Below are 16,086 nucleotides of genomic sequence, written 5' to 3'. Positions count from 1 at the left end.
TGTTTCGAAGCATCATTTTCTTTAGCTTCCAGCAAGTTGCTGTAAAGATGTCACATTGGTATGAATGCAAAAGCTCACGCAATGCGCTAAACTTCAACCATGTTCAATTATTCCTTCACTCATTGTCTTCTCAGAGTTGGAATGCTGTTGCTCGGAAGTTCTGCGTCGAATTATCTCCCCATGGACCCATCACGGACTCCTGCCATCCAAGTTGCCTTCCAATTTTCTCCATAGCTGGAGGCTCCGTCTCGAGAGAAGTCGCCCTACTCTTTCGTATTTATATTTGACCTTGCGTGATTCTTTGCGAGGCACATTTTTATTACCCCCCTCCCCCCCACCTTCACCCCCAGTCCCAGAGTCCACTCTCCTGCTCCTCTCGGATCCGCAACCGAGATGGTCTCGCGTGACCGCGTGCTTCCCGAAAACGCGACGTGGAAGAAAAAAAATAACGCGTGCGGTCAGTCGTTCGAACCTTGGGTTAGTCGGCAATTTCTCCCGAAATTAATCTGTGCTGTGTCTAACCAATAAGGGTTAGTATTATGCTAGGTTCCTAGGGAATGGGCAAAAACTTCACCAATTGATCCTGGCGAATTTTCCGACCAAAACAACTCGTGCAGATTCTATTTCCTGGTTCAAATCTTGTTCGAGGTGGATGCTTTCCCCGATTTAATGCGCCTCGCATTTCTGAGAACACCAGCAAGTGTCTCTGATTAGGTCCTCGGGGGGTATGAACCCCTTGTCCCCCGCATATATAGGTGCGTCGGTCGTTTTTATTGCGGTTGGAGCGCTCAACAATTTCAAGCAAGACCGATTCTAAAACTTTAGGTACCGATCGCGTCGTTGTGAAATTTTAGTGCCGGTTATTCAGGAACCGCAGTTTCGTCGCGGTTCTCAAGATGCGGTTTATGAGAATTGCTGACAAATGGTCGCCGTGTGAAGATATGCGAATAGAAAAGAAAAAATATCATCAGAAGGCCGCCGGATGGTGAATTTTCACGAAAAAATTGTCCTTAAATTTTAAAATTCATTTCAATTTTTTTATTTTAAGAATGCAAAGGGTAAATTAAACATTGGAGGGCATAAACTAGAGCGGATACAACAGTCTACTTTCTCAGGAACTGTTTTGTACAAAAGCGGACAAAGTGATGAGGGTACCAAAAGATGAACATGGTGTTACGTTAAGAAACTTTCGCATTTAAAATGAAATTGATGACAAGAACGTAAAAAAAGGATACAAGGAAAATATGTGTGCAAAAATATAAATTGATTCTACTTCTGTATGGCTACGAAACTTGATCGTGTAGGCTAGAAGTTAGCGCAAATTGGAGACTTATGAGATGTGGGTGTGGGAACGAATGGAAAAAAATAAATTAATAGGAAGGAATACAAACGAATTGTGGAAGCATTTTGGAGATGGAAGAGAGAAGGTAGTTGATATAAATTTAAAGAGGGTTGGAAAAGTGGATGTAGAGGTTGCTGAGAGGCGATGTGATGTTCATCATAGAGGCGTTATAGTGGGTGAACTGGCATAGGCATGTTGAACGGAATTAAGTAAAAGGTAGTGAAGTTATAGTGAAGTATAGTGTTATTTTGCTCTAGTTAGACCTCATTTGGAATATGCCGCAAGTATTTGGGATCCGTGGGAGAAAATTTGGCAAAAAGAATTAGATCAAGTCCAGAGAAAATCCGCTAGATTCGTTAAAAATTGTTTTTCTCATGAGAATTTTCCTCATGAGAATCACTCATCAGCTGTCGCCGCGTGGCTAAATCTCCATTTTTTTAACGCGTCATACCTTGGCCCCACACTACTTAGGTAGATCAGACCATAAAGATAAAATAAGGGAGATAGATTCCAGGACAGATAGGTACAAATACTCACTCTTTCGCCGAGCAATCAGAAATCATAATAGTAAGAAACCGAAGTCAATTTAGAAATATTAAAAACATTGAATTTACAGGTCGGAGCAAAGTTAAACACTGCAAAGCTGTTAGGTATACTTTCAGGTGCATGTGTATGTAAGATGTAGATTGAGTGTTTGCATGTGTGTGGGGTGTAAGTGTTCATGCATGAATGAATGGCATTTTTTTTTGTGGATATATGATTTTGTGGTTATTGCATGCGGTTTTTTTTCTTTTTCTTTTCTAAATTACGGGTGGTGTCCTAACACCCCCCGCCACACGCCCTTGCGGCGGCTTGCGGGGTATTAAGTAAATGTAGATGTAGAAGTTAAAAAATGATTTAATGTTATGTGAGGTGTTAGAGTATTTAGAGATGTATTAAACTAGGCATAGTTTTGTAGCAATGGTTTGCCCCAGGGTCCGTCAGCACTTACCTTAACTTACTGTTAGACCTCTGTAAATATCAACCAAATAAAAATTACTCTGAAAACTCAAAATTTTTCTGCTATATTTTCGCATTTCTATCATTTCCCGCGCTGTTGATTGTGGTGGTTACGTTCACTCAAAGTGGGTTGCTACAGAAGAAACTGAAATCGTGGCTGTTCTAACTGCTAGCGCATCTTTCAGACAGAAATATGGGAAATTCATGCGCGTTTATGGTTTTCAAAATTTAACCAATTTTTTATGATCGTCCAGGAACCGTGAATGAGAGCAGGAATGAATCTCGTACGGAAATTTGAATCTTTGGGGGGAAGCACTTCTCCGACCAACTTGTTGGCCAACACCAGGCGTCCCTAAGATGGGTAGCCTCATTAATCACAGACGCCTCCGCGACCGTTGGACTCAATTTAAGATTCGCTTGTGCCGTTCATGTATCAAGTATGTGAGCCATAAAAGGAATGAGGAGTCGGGATGCTCCTTTTGGAAACGTCACTTAAGGTGCTAATGCCCTACTCGAATATTTTGTTGGTCATGCATCTGAAGCGATAAAAAGTTTTTTGTAATTTAATCAATGCTTCTTAATGAACTTATCTAATGAATTTAAATGTCTATCGACTCATTATATTCGTTGAGTGTGGACCGTAGTTTTCAGCCTTGAATGCTCATTAGGCTAAAAACTGCGTGATGTTTTTTTTCAGTGGATCGCACTTAAAGGCACTTCACACAATCAGTAGTAATGGAAAAGCTACAGTGAAACTTAAGAAAATAATACAAAAATTTACACCCCGAATCGACTCCCGCTGAGAGGTGAAAGAGTGTAATTGGCAGTGTGCTATTCCATGCCATAACATGTAGCTCTGGTTCAAATGTTCACGTTATTTTGCGTACATGTTTGTAACTGGCCAACTGATAATTCTGGTTTCCTTCCTTATATTGTGTGGGTACTTAGTTCCGAATATTCTTGGAAATACGTAAAAAAATATCTAACAGCCTTAAGGCTGTAAACTTTATTCATATATTTTTCTCGGTACCACCTTTTTTACATTTGCCCTTAAAGCGTACTTTTCTTGCGTTTTAATTTTCAAAGTATTTCTTCCTCAACTTCCCTCAAGTACTACTCTCTTTTTTTCATCCATCTTTCAGATTCCTCGGAGAATCAAAATTTCCTCACGTGTACCAAATGGTGATGCAATGCCGAAAAATTGAACTCATAACTGGAGTATGTAAAATCCTTACTTAGTATGATACCTATCAAGTCGCGTCTTTCAAATCCCGCCTCGCACCCTCTGGAAATCCGCTGCTACAAACCATCTGGGACTATGATCCCGGAAAGAAACACACTTATACACTGCCTAAAGATATTACTCGCCTATGAGTCTTTACTATGTCTTTTAATTTTAAATTTTCTTCATAGTATTAAGCCGCTTCACGGCCGGTCGGATCTCTTCCTCCGTCCTCCAAGTTATTTTAGTATCATTTTATCCGCTTCACGGTCTTGCTGTCACCCGCTTCCTCAAGCCCAAGTGTAATTTCCCGCTGTGGGAAATGGGCGACCCTCGCCTCCGCTTCCATTTTGTACCGCTCTATGCTCAGAGTGTGCCGGTGGGCAGTTAGTGCTGTTAGTGACGTACTTTTTTTTTCTTTTTTGTAAAACGCCGTTCCCTGTCGGCTTTCCTTTCTTGTTAGATTAAGAATTCATATTTCATTCCTAGTTTTAAGTTTCACTTTCTCGCAAACCGCACTTCCACCTCAGCCATGTTTCTTTCTTCAATGCCATGCGTTTCTTATGTACAATGACCGGTAAAGGTGGGACTTCACTCACCGTGACGGTTTATACTTGCCCGCTTGGGCAGTCAATGAACTTTTGTGTGTGTGTATGATACGTATGGTTACAAGGCCTCTTACAAGTAATTTTAATCATTTCAAGTGATTTACTTTCATTCGTGCGATATACCTTTGTTTTCCTTAATTGTGTATCAATTTGCTCTGTTTTTTGATTCTCTTTATTTTTCCATCTTTTTCGTTAACCGCAAATTCTTTATCTATCTTTCTACGGCCATACCTGTGCTTGTTATGGTATGATCTTTCATTGTGCTCAGTCCTCCTTTTCTCTAGAACAAACGTATTCGTCACACACAATTTCCATTCGAATGCGTTTTGACATTCTTCCCCTGTGCTCGTTTTTCGAATTCTTCTTTTTTAACCTTGATCCTCTTTTCCTGTCCTCCGCTTTTCTACCCCGCTATATTTCTTTGACCACACACAACTCGCATGTATACCTGTATGACCATTGGTGGAGCACGTAAAAATTTCGAGAGTGGTACTTTGATTTGATAATAAACGTATTTCTTCCGGCTTGGGATTTCCTTAAATTATCTCTACCATTTAACTTTGCTTAAGAAATTCACCTATAGTATGCTCTCACCTAGTTTTATTTCCATTTAATGGATCTCATGGAGAGGAATTTAAATGACATTTTATATTCTGCTGGACGAATTTCCCTCCCCCCGTGAATGTTTTTCCGTTCCTTGGTCATCCGATTCTCGAACAACTAGAGTGGTGGACGTTTCCCGACTCGGAACTCACTCGCCAGGATATAAAATTACGGGGGCTCCTCTTAAGAGAGTGTGACAAAACTCGTGTCGCGCCGACGTAGGCACCACCTACCCCCATCCCCCAATTCCCTGTTTGTCTTTGGCTCCACTTTACAGACTGGAAGAATTCATTCATTTGTTTATGTTCCGACCTCAGACTCACGCGTCGAGGATTGACGAAGAACCAAAGCCGCTTCCTCAAACTCCAACCCCCGCCCCGACCGACCCACCACCCCCCCTCATTTTCTCTCGCTCCTATATTGCCCGTGTAAACAGAAAACCGTGAAGCGCTTCTATGCCTCCCCCCCTCCCCAAACGCTCTCCAGTCCCATCCCCCGGCTCACCTCCTCCCACCCTCTCTCTCTCTCTCTACAGTCCTGAGCCTTTCACCCGCCCATTAGGATTGCCTCATTTAATTCTCTCTCACCCCCCCCCCTTCCCCAATCCCTCGGGCCGCCCCGGCCAGCCGTCCGCCTGGCCCCTTCACATCATTCCATTCTGCCCAGTTCATATTTGTTTTCCCCCATCACTCCCATCGCTTCCCGCTATTCACCCCCTCGTAGCCGCTTCTCGTCTTCGTCCCTCCCGTCTCATCCCGGTGACTACTGCCCTCTCCGTTCCGCCCCTCTACTTGCACTCTTCCTCCCTTTCCCCGTTCCAATTTTCGTCTTCAGAAATCCATTCCTGCCGCCACACGCCGCCTCCCCCTCCCCTCCCACCCATCCCATCACCTCACACAGTTGCCCTCACATCTTGTTTTACCAAGAAGATCGAGGCTACTCCCAGGTTTCTCCTCGTCGTCCATCGTCGAGAGAAAAACCCATCGCATGACCATGCGTCAAAAAGTTGAGTTTATTTTTTTATATGCTTGTGATTCATAGGCGTTAAAGTATGATTTATTTGGTACTTTGTTTACAATTAGTTCGTATTAGGGAAAATATCATCACGAATTTAGCGTCGATGGGCCGAAGCGAGCTCTTACAGATATTTTGGCAACTCATTTGTTTACGGAATCGAGGGAAAAAACCGTTGACGCCCATTTCGTTCGTTGAAGTCTCCTTTGGTGTGCATGGCGTATTAATTTCCTTTACTATTAATGGGGATATTTAAATTCAAGGAAGGATTTTATTGTTTTTAGCGTGCTGTACTCTTACCGGTGTCCCTAGGATAAATTGAGATCCCCGTGAGCTTCGCTTGTGATCGAATGCTCGTGAAGGTAGTCCACTCAAAGAGTTAACACCCATGCTCGTGGTCAGACTCGAACCCAAGATCTTCAAATGTGGACGCGTTCACCCAAGGGCTAACCCAACCGGGATTTTGTGATGAGGAAATCAACCTGGCGCTTGAATTTTTGAGGTACCTCGTTTGAGATTAGTATTCTCTCGAAATGGGTCGTTTCTGTGGAGTAATTCTCACTGCCAGAAACTTGTACGTGTTGATTTCGGTCACTTGTCAGTGTCAGTTGGTGATGAGGGGTTCGTGAAAATCTCTTCCATCAAGGATACTCAGCTTCGATGACCTTAGGTGGTAATGGCTTTCACTTCCCCAGGGAATCGAAAATATAGCTGGGATTTTAATTGAACTGCTTTCATATTCTTGTATCGTGAGATCATAGAGCCCGGAGTTGCAGCGAGTAGTTTCGGATTAAAAATGAGATGTCTTATCAATAACTGTTACCAATTTATATATGATTTCGATATTTTAATTTTGCCGGCCCTAAGTATAGGTATACTTGAGATGCTATCGTTGATATAGACACTGAAATAAAAAATACCAATGTATCTTCCCACTATTTTTTTTATATTCGGTACAACTAGTTTCGACGCATCAGCGTCATCCTCAGGTTCCTGAGTTACCTGAGGATGATGCAACAAGGTACTTAGGGATGACCCCGATGGGTCGAAATGAGTAAGCGTGAAAAAATCGTTGATATATATATATATATATCTCAAAGACGGACTTAAAAACTGTTGGCGTGAGTAAAATTAATAGTGCCAGGTTTGACTTTTGAAAATATTTTACATCTATAATGAATACGAAGTTATTATAAGTGATTTTAACAAGTTTTATTGCACAGCGGCGCGACGCGTTTCACTGCACTGTGGCAGAACAACCGCATACATTTGTACCCCTGGCCAATAAAATTGTAGCACATTATTAATTTCGTTTTCAACATGTATACTAACTTGATTTCCACGGGTCAGATTTTGAAAAAATCGTTCCTTTCACGTAAAAAAAATGTAAGCGCGTACTTTCTAATGATTTTTTTCAGCTCAGATTGAATCTTATAGTTTCATTTAATGGGATTAACCCATCATTCTTTCTGAATAAACGGTGTATTAGATCAAAGGTTTAATATTAAATCAATAATTTAGTTGTTGAAAAAACTGGAATGTATCATACCGTCGCCATGATGGGGACGAATTTTATCGCCTCCGTCTTTGTGCGATACCTCGCCAAATTCTAGTGTACAGCTATTTTTGCGTTCCCCAAGATTGTTGTGAAAGTGGTCACCCCACTGCTGCTGTAGAATCCATAGAGTGAGTACACCTCATGAAAGCGCCTCGGTTTGCTCTTGTATCTCTTTGTTCCCTCTCCATTCACCCCCGATCAGTCTGATTCTACATAAGCGAGCGAGGGAAGAGTGTGGACCAGCGAGAGGAGCTCCTTTTCGAATCAATATCCTACATCATCTATGTCTCTCTATCTTTCTCTGAAGGGAACGTACGAGTAATACCGAAACTTGAGGAAAGCCTAGGTTCGCATTTTACCCGAACGTTTTTTTGAGAAAAAAATTTCTGGTTTTTCGCTCTTTCATTCGGTCTGATTCCCTTCTCTGTGTCGATCTCGCAAGGTTATATTTTTCTGAAGTACTTTATTTTGGTTTTTGTTAACGGTGAAAATCTATGTCGTTTCCTCTTCCTCCTTGTCCTTCGCCTTGCTGAAATGATGCATTATGGGCCGTACGGCGCTGTACTCAACTAGTTGCGGGACTAAAAAAATTGAGGTGGTTGTAACAGAAGTCACATCTTTCTTCCCTGTTGACTACTTGTTTTCAATAATTTTTGTACGGATGGATTCAAATTACGCAAAACATGCTTAAATGTAAGAATTTCTGTTGTCATTTTATAGCCTCTTGTTCATTGTGGCATGAAAAAATGAAAAGCGGATAAGTATGTTAATGAGTAAATTAAAAAGTATTATTCGAAATATTAAGTGACCTTCATCTCAATGTGCATTTATTGCATCAAATATCTAATCGGCGCGAAAATAGATATTTTTAGACCCTGCAGCATTCTTTTTTAAACTCTGGCGGTGCATTTAAACGAATAGGGTAAGTTATAAGCGGTAGTGGTTGTATGTTATGTATTTTCAAAGAATATTTCACTATTCGTTTATGTGAACTTTTTTTTTGACAAGTTCTCCGGAGAAGTACGTATCTCTTCCATTTTTTTGTGCAATAATTTTTGGATATGATTTGTAGTTTGTCTTGCAATTTGTTCAGAATACACTCTGTTTGTTGCAAATCCACAAATACGTTACCCTCTTGCAACTCTACTTCTCAGATGAATAATAAATGATCCGTCAATTCGTGCATGGTCAAATATCGTCTCCTACTCGTCTTTGGGCGTTTTTTTCCCTTTCTCCGCCGAGTGTCAGTCAACCAGCAGCAGTCAAGCCATCTTATGCACGGTGGAATGATGCTTCGTCTGCTTGTGCCTGGTCTTTCTCTCTCTCTCTCCCAGAAGGGCCCTCCGCTTGTGTCCTCTCTCCCCCCATTCTCTCGTCCCCTTCCCTCCACAAAATAGTAGTGCCTCCTCCCCATCCATTACACTCGTGTCTATCCCTCCCCCACTTTCCTTCCTCTTTCATCCCTCCCGCTCTCCCCTCCCCCCCTTCCTCTTTTCCCACCCTCCCAAAAACCTACCATCCACGGTCCCGTCCCACCCGTCATTACGCGCCAGGAACACGTACCCTTGGGCCGGCTTCTTCCCTTCAACATTCCATCCCCTCTCCTCAGATTCTCTCCTCCGTCCACAAACTGACCTCTCTCTTCCCCACATCCTCCTCATCCCTATTTCCCTCTCTTCCCCTATGCCCACATCTCCCCCGCTTCCCTCTCCCTCCTCCCCCCTCCAAATCCCACCGTCGCTATCCTTTTTTTTCCAAAACCCTACCACCCTCCCCGCCCTCCATCACGATACTTCTAGCCCAGTGGGACTTTTTCACTCACCCTTTCTCTTCTTTTTTTAAGGGCCCTCATTCTCCTTGGAAGTCTCCCCGTCCTAAGAGAACAACCGACTATTGTGTGTGTCCGCTCTAGCTCCTTCTTCCCTGTCCCCTGTATTTTGTCGCTCTTCGAGCATTCTTTATTTGCTGGATATAGTTCTCTGGTGTTTACGTGTACCGACAGGTCCTCATCCTTTAATAAACGACCTGAAACCCAGTTCTAGACATCAAGATGCGTGAAATAAACCATATGGATGCTTGACTGCAAGAACCTCTAAGTAAATAGGTTAACAGCAGTCTTAATGGCGGTAGGAACCATGTCATTTATTGACTTTCATGTAATATGTACTAAGCAAGTGGGTCGTGGAAAATCACGCTTCTAGACTCCACCGAACGAGATGCGTCCTTTCTGAATCGATGTAATGTAGGAAAATATGTCAAATTCCGATCCAAACATCGTTATAAAGGATGTAATCCTTGATAAGGATATTTGGGTCGCAATCGGGCAATTTGATTTACAGATACAGTCATTGATTAATTAATAAAAATGCTGAAATGGTATTTTGCTGTTGTAAGTTGTTTGTTTTTGTGTATTCATAAATATTTGATAAATTAATTGTTAGTAAGGAACAGATCATCTCGGTAAAACTTTCATAATCACTCTGATTTTGAAAAAGATCTCTTAGAACAATTAGAGTGACTTTTCGTCGAAGGGAAGAATAAAAAATGATTGAGTTATGGCAAAAAATGGGTGCAAAGAGTAAATTGGTCTTCAACTGGTTTCCCTCCCCCCCTTTATCACTGTAAGAGCCCGGCACTGAAAGGCGTGCATTGGATTCTGTCTTACGGTCCTATAGTATCTATTTGGTTAGCGATCCAAAAAAAAATTTATTCTAGTTTTTATCGATGAAAAAACTGGTAGCATCAGGCCTGCTATAGGAACGATAAATGTAGAATATTTAAAAAGTTTAGGAAATTGAATTACTAGTCGCAGAAAGCGTGAAAATTTGGGGAAATTCCTTGAATTACTCTCAAAACAACTGCAAATCCTGGTTCTTTGTAGACCAAACGTTTTTAGAGCAAAGTTTAAGTCCTGATATATGTATTTCCAAATAATGTGCTTAGTCTTAAGAGTACTTTCGCAATTGAAAATGGCATTTAGTTTAACTTGGTACCACATATTTATACACTCAAAGAAAGTTCAGCATTTGAACTGCATTGAAATGCACACTAGCGGATGACTCCATTAAAAGTTACTGTTGCGGCATTTCCCGCAGTTTCTTTGCATTGTAGATGTAAACGTTTGGTGGTGTCGCTGGTTCATACATATTATATTAACCGAATGCCGTAGTGTTACTGGACTACCTTCAAGTGGAACTGGAGCTCCTGTCCTTTAGTTTCACGTGATGGCATAATCATGGTCATTTGGTTAATCGATCGAATCCGTTTCGAAAGAATATTTTTTTTCCCTTCCCTCCTACTGAAAATCTTGGCAAATTCCGTGAAATCATCTTGGAACCGGTGGAACCGATGGTATCTCCCCTCCGCCCCTTTTGATTCATCTTTATGGAGTCGCTTATTAAACACCTGATATATGAAAACCAGACTAAACAACATGATGCTTATAATGAAGCAAACAAGATCGGGCATCCATAAGTCAATATAAGTCCATATTCCACAGTTTTACGAAGCTACAAATATTTTTCGACATCGGAATAGATCATAGGCCGGAATCCACATGTATTGTATTTTGAGTATTTTTAGAAGCAACGCATTGATAGATGCCCTTGGGTTTGGCTCAATCAGTCCAATAGTTTTTGAGGACCACACCCATTTCTCTTGTCATTTTTCACACATTTTCCTCATGAGAATCACTCATCAGCTGTCGCCGCGTGGCTAAATCTCCATTTTTTTAACGCGTCATACCTTGGCCCCACACTACTTAGGTAGATCAGACCATAAAGATAAAATAAGGGAGATAGATTCCAGGACAGATAGGTACAAATACTCAATCTTTCCCCGAGCAATCAGAAATCATAATAGTAAGAAACCGAAGTCAATTTAGAAATATTAAAAACATTGAATTTACAGGTCGGAGCAAAGTTAAACACTGCAAAGCTGTTAGGTATACTTTTAGGTGCATTTGTATGTAAGATGTAGTTTGAGTGTTTGCATGTGTGTGGGGTGGAAGTGTTCTTGCATGAATGTATGCCATGTTTTTTTTGTGGATGTACAGGTACCTGTATACATTTGTGGCGTTCGCATCGGTTTTTTATCTTTTCTTTATAAAGTACGGCTGGTGTCCTAACACCCACCGCCACACGCCCTTGCGGTGGCTTGCGGGGTATTAAGTAGATGTAGATGTAGATACCTTAGGACGGAGTGAGACGTACCCCCCGCAGTGTTTTCCTTCGCAGGATTGCGATCGCGCTTGCGTCGGAAGCGCCTCGACGTGACCGTGTTCGGCGAACAACCGACTATCCTAATGGGAGTAGGAGGAGTGTTACCCACCTGATATTCGAGAGCGAGACTTTCAAGAGTGCAGCACTTGGCGCGATCGTTAATGCCATCTGCGTTTAGTCGTTAATTATACCGTGGGTGTTATTTATATGACTGATGCAATCTGATCTCTTCGTAAATGCCCGCTCATATCCAGAATTTTTTTTGAAGTGGTCCCGACCACTTGGTGTCATAAAATTGTCTCGTGGAATTCAAATGATTTTCGTGGGCTACGTAGTCACATACGGGAGTTGGACTTGAAACGACTGATTATGAATGATGCTAGGCTATTGTAGACTGAATTTATTGCCGAATGCTATGATGTATCCGGTGAATTTCCATTCCTAGTTTTGGTGTAGCAAGTAATAATATATTAGTAGTAATTATAAAGTAGTATAAATGATAAAGTAATAGTAATAATAAGTAATGCTTACATTTACCTTAATTTATGGCGCTCTTCTTCATTTACTTCAGCAATAGTTAGCCCATCCAGAAACATTTTAAATATCAGCGAAAGCTTGGCAGTATTAAAAACTATATTTCTAATTGTTAGGGATTAGGTTCTGATTTGTTTTATATACCTATTTGATATTTTAGAAATAAAATATGCAGTAATAATGTATCCTCTTTCTTTGAGAAAAGCTTTTATCTTGAAGATAAATAGGATGTTCGACTTTCAAGAAAGAGAGGCAATTGAAGAATATAAATCATTAATGTCATATAAAATGTGATGAGGGAAAAGATGGTGATTGTTTTGAGTGCATTTCGTATAGCTTGTGTCTATGATAGGGAATAGACTGGACTAAAATTTTAAATTGCCCGGAATACGCTCGTAAATGCTGATTTTTTATACCTTGTCTAGCCATTTGCGGATTCATGTGGTTGTCCTTTATCGTTCCGAACGAATTATTTTTTGAATAAGTCAATCGCATTAATCGGATGCTTATTATAATATAATTTGTTTTATTGATTGTTGTTTAATTTATGCATATAAACGAAAAGGGGTTAGGTGGAAAAAGGGACTATTTTGTCTCAATCTCGCCCCGATAAAGACATTTGAATGCTATTATAATATGCCAAATATATGAGAAAAAAGGTTTCTGCTGTGTGCTTCTGTGATAGTCACACTTATCTAGGGAAATAAAATGAGAGAATTCGTTTCCTGAGATCATAAGGCAGTCGTGTCCATGTTACAATATGGATGCGTTGAACCAGGAGAAATTTCTTATGAAGATTTAGACGTGACTATATTTATTCACCTGGGAACGCAACAACAGCCGATCGATAATTGCCGTGACTAATTAGGACGCGAGATAAGTGGCTGCTCCGACGTGAGTAGCAGACGTTCAATCACCTTCGTGTTCAATGTAGCCTTGGACAGAGGTCTCTTTATTGACTTAATGCGGGTTCTTTGATGCTGTGCCCGAGGGTCGCAGTGAAAATACTTTCGCGCCTATCGCTCGCTCTCAGGCGGTGAGAATATCCTCTAATACGGCTGCTAGCTTCATGATCATATTGCCTGCGATGCCGGTGTATAAAGTTTTTTTTTTAATTTACGTAAAATTGCTCTTCTTGCATTTACGAGAAAACCTCTTGTCTTGAAGAAACTTTTTAGATAGAGATCAGGGTTATTGGCTTTTCTTAAAGTCACATTTCCGCACAATCAGTCTATGTTTTCCGGTATGTGGTTTCTGGTGAATTACGTAATCAAACATTAGATCTAACATTCATGCATGACGTGTTTGCTTTAGAAAAATCGTCCTTTTCTTTAAATAGAATATAAATAACTGAGCAAATTTTTCGACAGTGCGGCAACTTGTATATTGACTTGTGTTGTCTTTTCGGCGTTTATTTTTTCTTGAAATCAGTAAAACTTAAGACGAAAGTTAATGCTCATTTGAGAAATAAATGATGGCATTGGCCTATGCGGCCTAATTTTTTAGAGAAGGCTTTTGAAAATATAGAGTCAAAGATTCCCTTTCATTTCCTGCGTACACCTCAAGAATTATTTTTTTTATTTTACATAGTCTATAGATGTTGATGGGGCGAATTATAGTTGCTTTATGATCAATTTACATAGTTTTCAGCTTTGCAGTTTTACATCCAAGCAGTAACAATTTGTTACCATTTTCATTTCAGCCATCCAAGATAGCTGAGAAAATTATATTAAATGCTGTAGACATAAATTTTATTGAATTCCAAACTTATTTTCAATATTGTCTGTCCTTCATAAAATGCAAGAAATGAGCTCAAATCGGAAACGGTTTAATTTCGGCAATATGACTTATGAGCGTGTACCGTCTTGGAAATTCAATCTCTGGGAGACATTCATTACTCGTAGGCATAGAAAACTATGCATTCCTTTCAGTCCTGAGTTACGCACTGCAGCAACTTTCCTATCCTCAAAGAGTCCTCCCAGTTAAGGAGTACATGTGCACATGTATGTATACACTGTGCTATATCAAAAAAGGCGTGAAAACCAGTCAGTTATTATATAAAATAATCTCCCTAATATCCATATTTCAAATTCAAATATACTGCTGGAGATGCCGCGACAGTAACTTTTAACGGAGTCGTCCGCTAATGAGCCTTAAAATGCGACAACTTCAAGATGTAATTAATATTTCAGTCAACAATGCGACCAAACTTGGAAGATAAAAATCTTTTGCTCCAGGATGTTGGCCGAAATTACGACCGAAATAATCGATGTAGGATATTCCGACAATACCTTATATGCATATACTAATGCATATGATTGCTTCATTTAACACCTTTAACAATCTCCGGAATATGAGGGTAAACCCAAACTCGATTCCTTTCAGGGTGAGAAGTATGAGAAATACCGACGTTTCTACTCTGACAATATAACGGTATAACCTGACACGATCGTGATCGAAGTGTTATATGGGAATAAATCTCCATTTTTTATTGATATCCTTTATTACCTCTCCGTTGATTGGGTTTGAGATTTTCTCTTTCTCGTTCTTTTCTTTCATTGGTGCATACTTCGTATCGTTAGTGCGAACACAATGCTTCTGACTAATTCGCATATCGCCATATGGATTTCCGCGGCTGCGATGTACCCAAAAAAAATGACGAAAGCAAACAAACATGCCCGGCCAGGAAGGCATTTTTTTTTTTTAATCCTCTACTCCGGGTTGATGACCGACCTCCTTATCTTGTGCCCATCCATTTTTTCGCGTGACTGCTTCCGGCTAAATTAGATGGCAATGATGTTTTGTTCTTTTGTGCGATGTGCCCGCTCATATCGGTCAAATCGAAGCGGGACGAGAATCAAACACTATGGAAAATCCACTGGTGATCGGGACGGATGTCGAAACGGCGTATCCTACGTGGCCCGTCGATTTTAGCCGTTACCTATCTTCCATTGTTATGCCTTTTTCGTCGATCGATCGAGGGGAATAAATTTCTTTCTTTATGACAGGCCCGTATCATTCTTCCCACAGAGGGATGATCGAATACCCAAATAACCCTTCGGTCCCCCGCTTCCCGATACTTCCGTCCATTGATGCTGGAGGCCGGCTGGTATTTGGGTTGACCTTCTACTCAGGGGTCGGAATTTCACTCTCCCTGGGAGATGAAATATTCATTCCCTGGCCTTGAAAGTTCCGTTTCCGGAAAAGGGTCACCGTGCAGCCGTTAGTCACGTGGAAGTATTTTGTTTTGATTGAAAAATTTAATGGAATGGCGTAGGCACGTGAAGGTCTTAATTAAATATGAAAAATATCTCCATATTTGGCTAATTATCATATTTTTTTACAGCCAGTTGTGCTGTTGCTGATATTACTTTGCTCAATTCGTGCTAACAAAAACTCAAAAATTGCTCAGGAATATGTTTTGCGACCTTGGCGGATATTTCCCACACATAAATGAAACGAGCGAAATTTCTCGCATAAAATATTCCCAATAACCTCATGCGTACCAAATTAAAATTTGTTGGCTTACCTGAACGAAAAGGCTTTGCTTCGTTCTGAAATATTTTCCTTATATCCCCTAAAGTAAACATATGAAACAACCTTTAAAATGGTGGTTGATGACATTTTTATTGCTTTTTTCAGGCTTTGGACATCACTCGGCAAGCTATCGCATGGCCATGGTGATTAGTCAATGCAGTTTCCTGCTCAAAATGGATAAGGTAATTAACTATCTCAGGAGTTAACTATTGGAATGCGTTACCAAGTGCGAACGTGCTGAACACTAATTATTGTGCTCATCCACCTTGTCGTTAATTAAAAGAAATGACATGTTATTACTTTGGATTGTTTCGTTTTGGCCATGATTTGATATCACGCATTCCCTTGTTATATTATTTTCTGTTCTCGAGCTTGACTCAATATTTTACGGTTATGGCTATCTTCCCCAGCCAGCTAGTGTGCTGAAATTGATCATTTAATTTATTCAA

This window comes from Hetaerina americana, unplaced genomic scaffold (genome assembly GCF_022747635.1).
Source record: "Hetaerina americana unplaced genomic scaffold, ioHetAmer1.1.p SCAF_3, whole genome shotgun sequence".
Taxonomy (NCBI): domain Eukaryota; kingdom Metazoa; phylum Arthropoda; class Insecta; order Odonata; family Calopterygidae; genus Hetaerina; species Hetaerina americana.
This window is presented reverse-complemented; position numbering follows the sequence as displayed.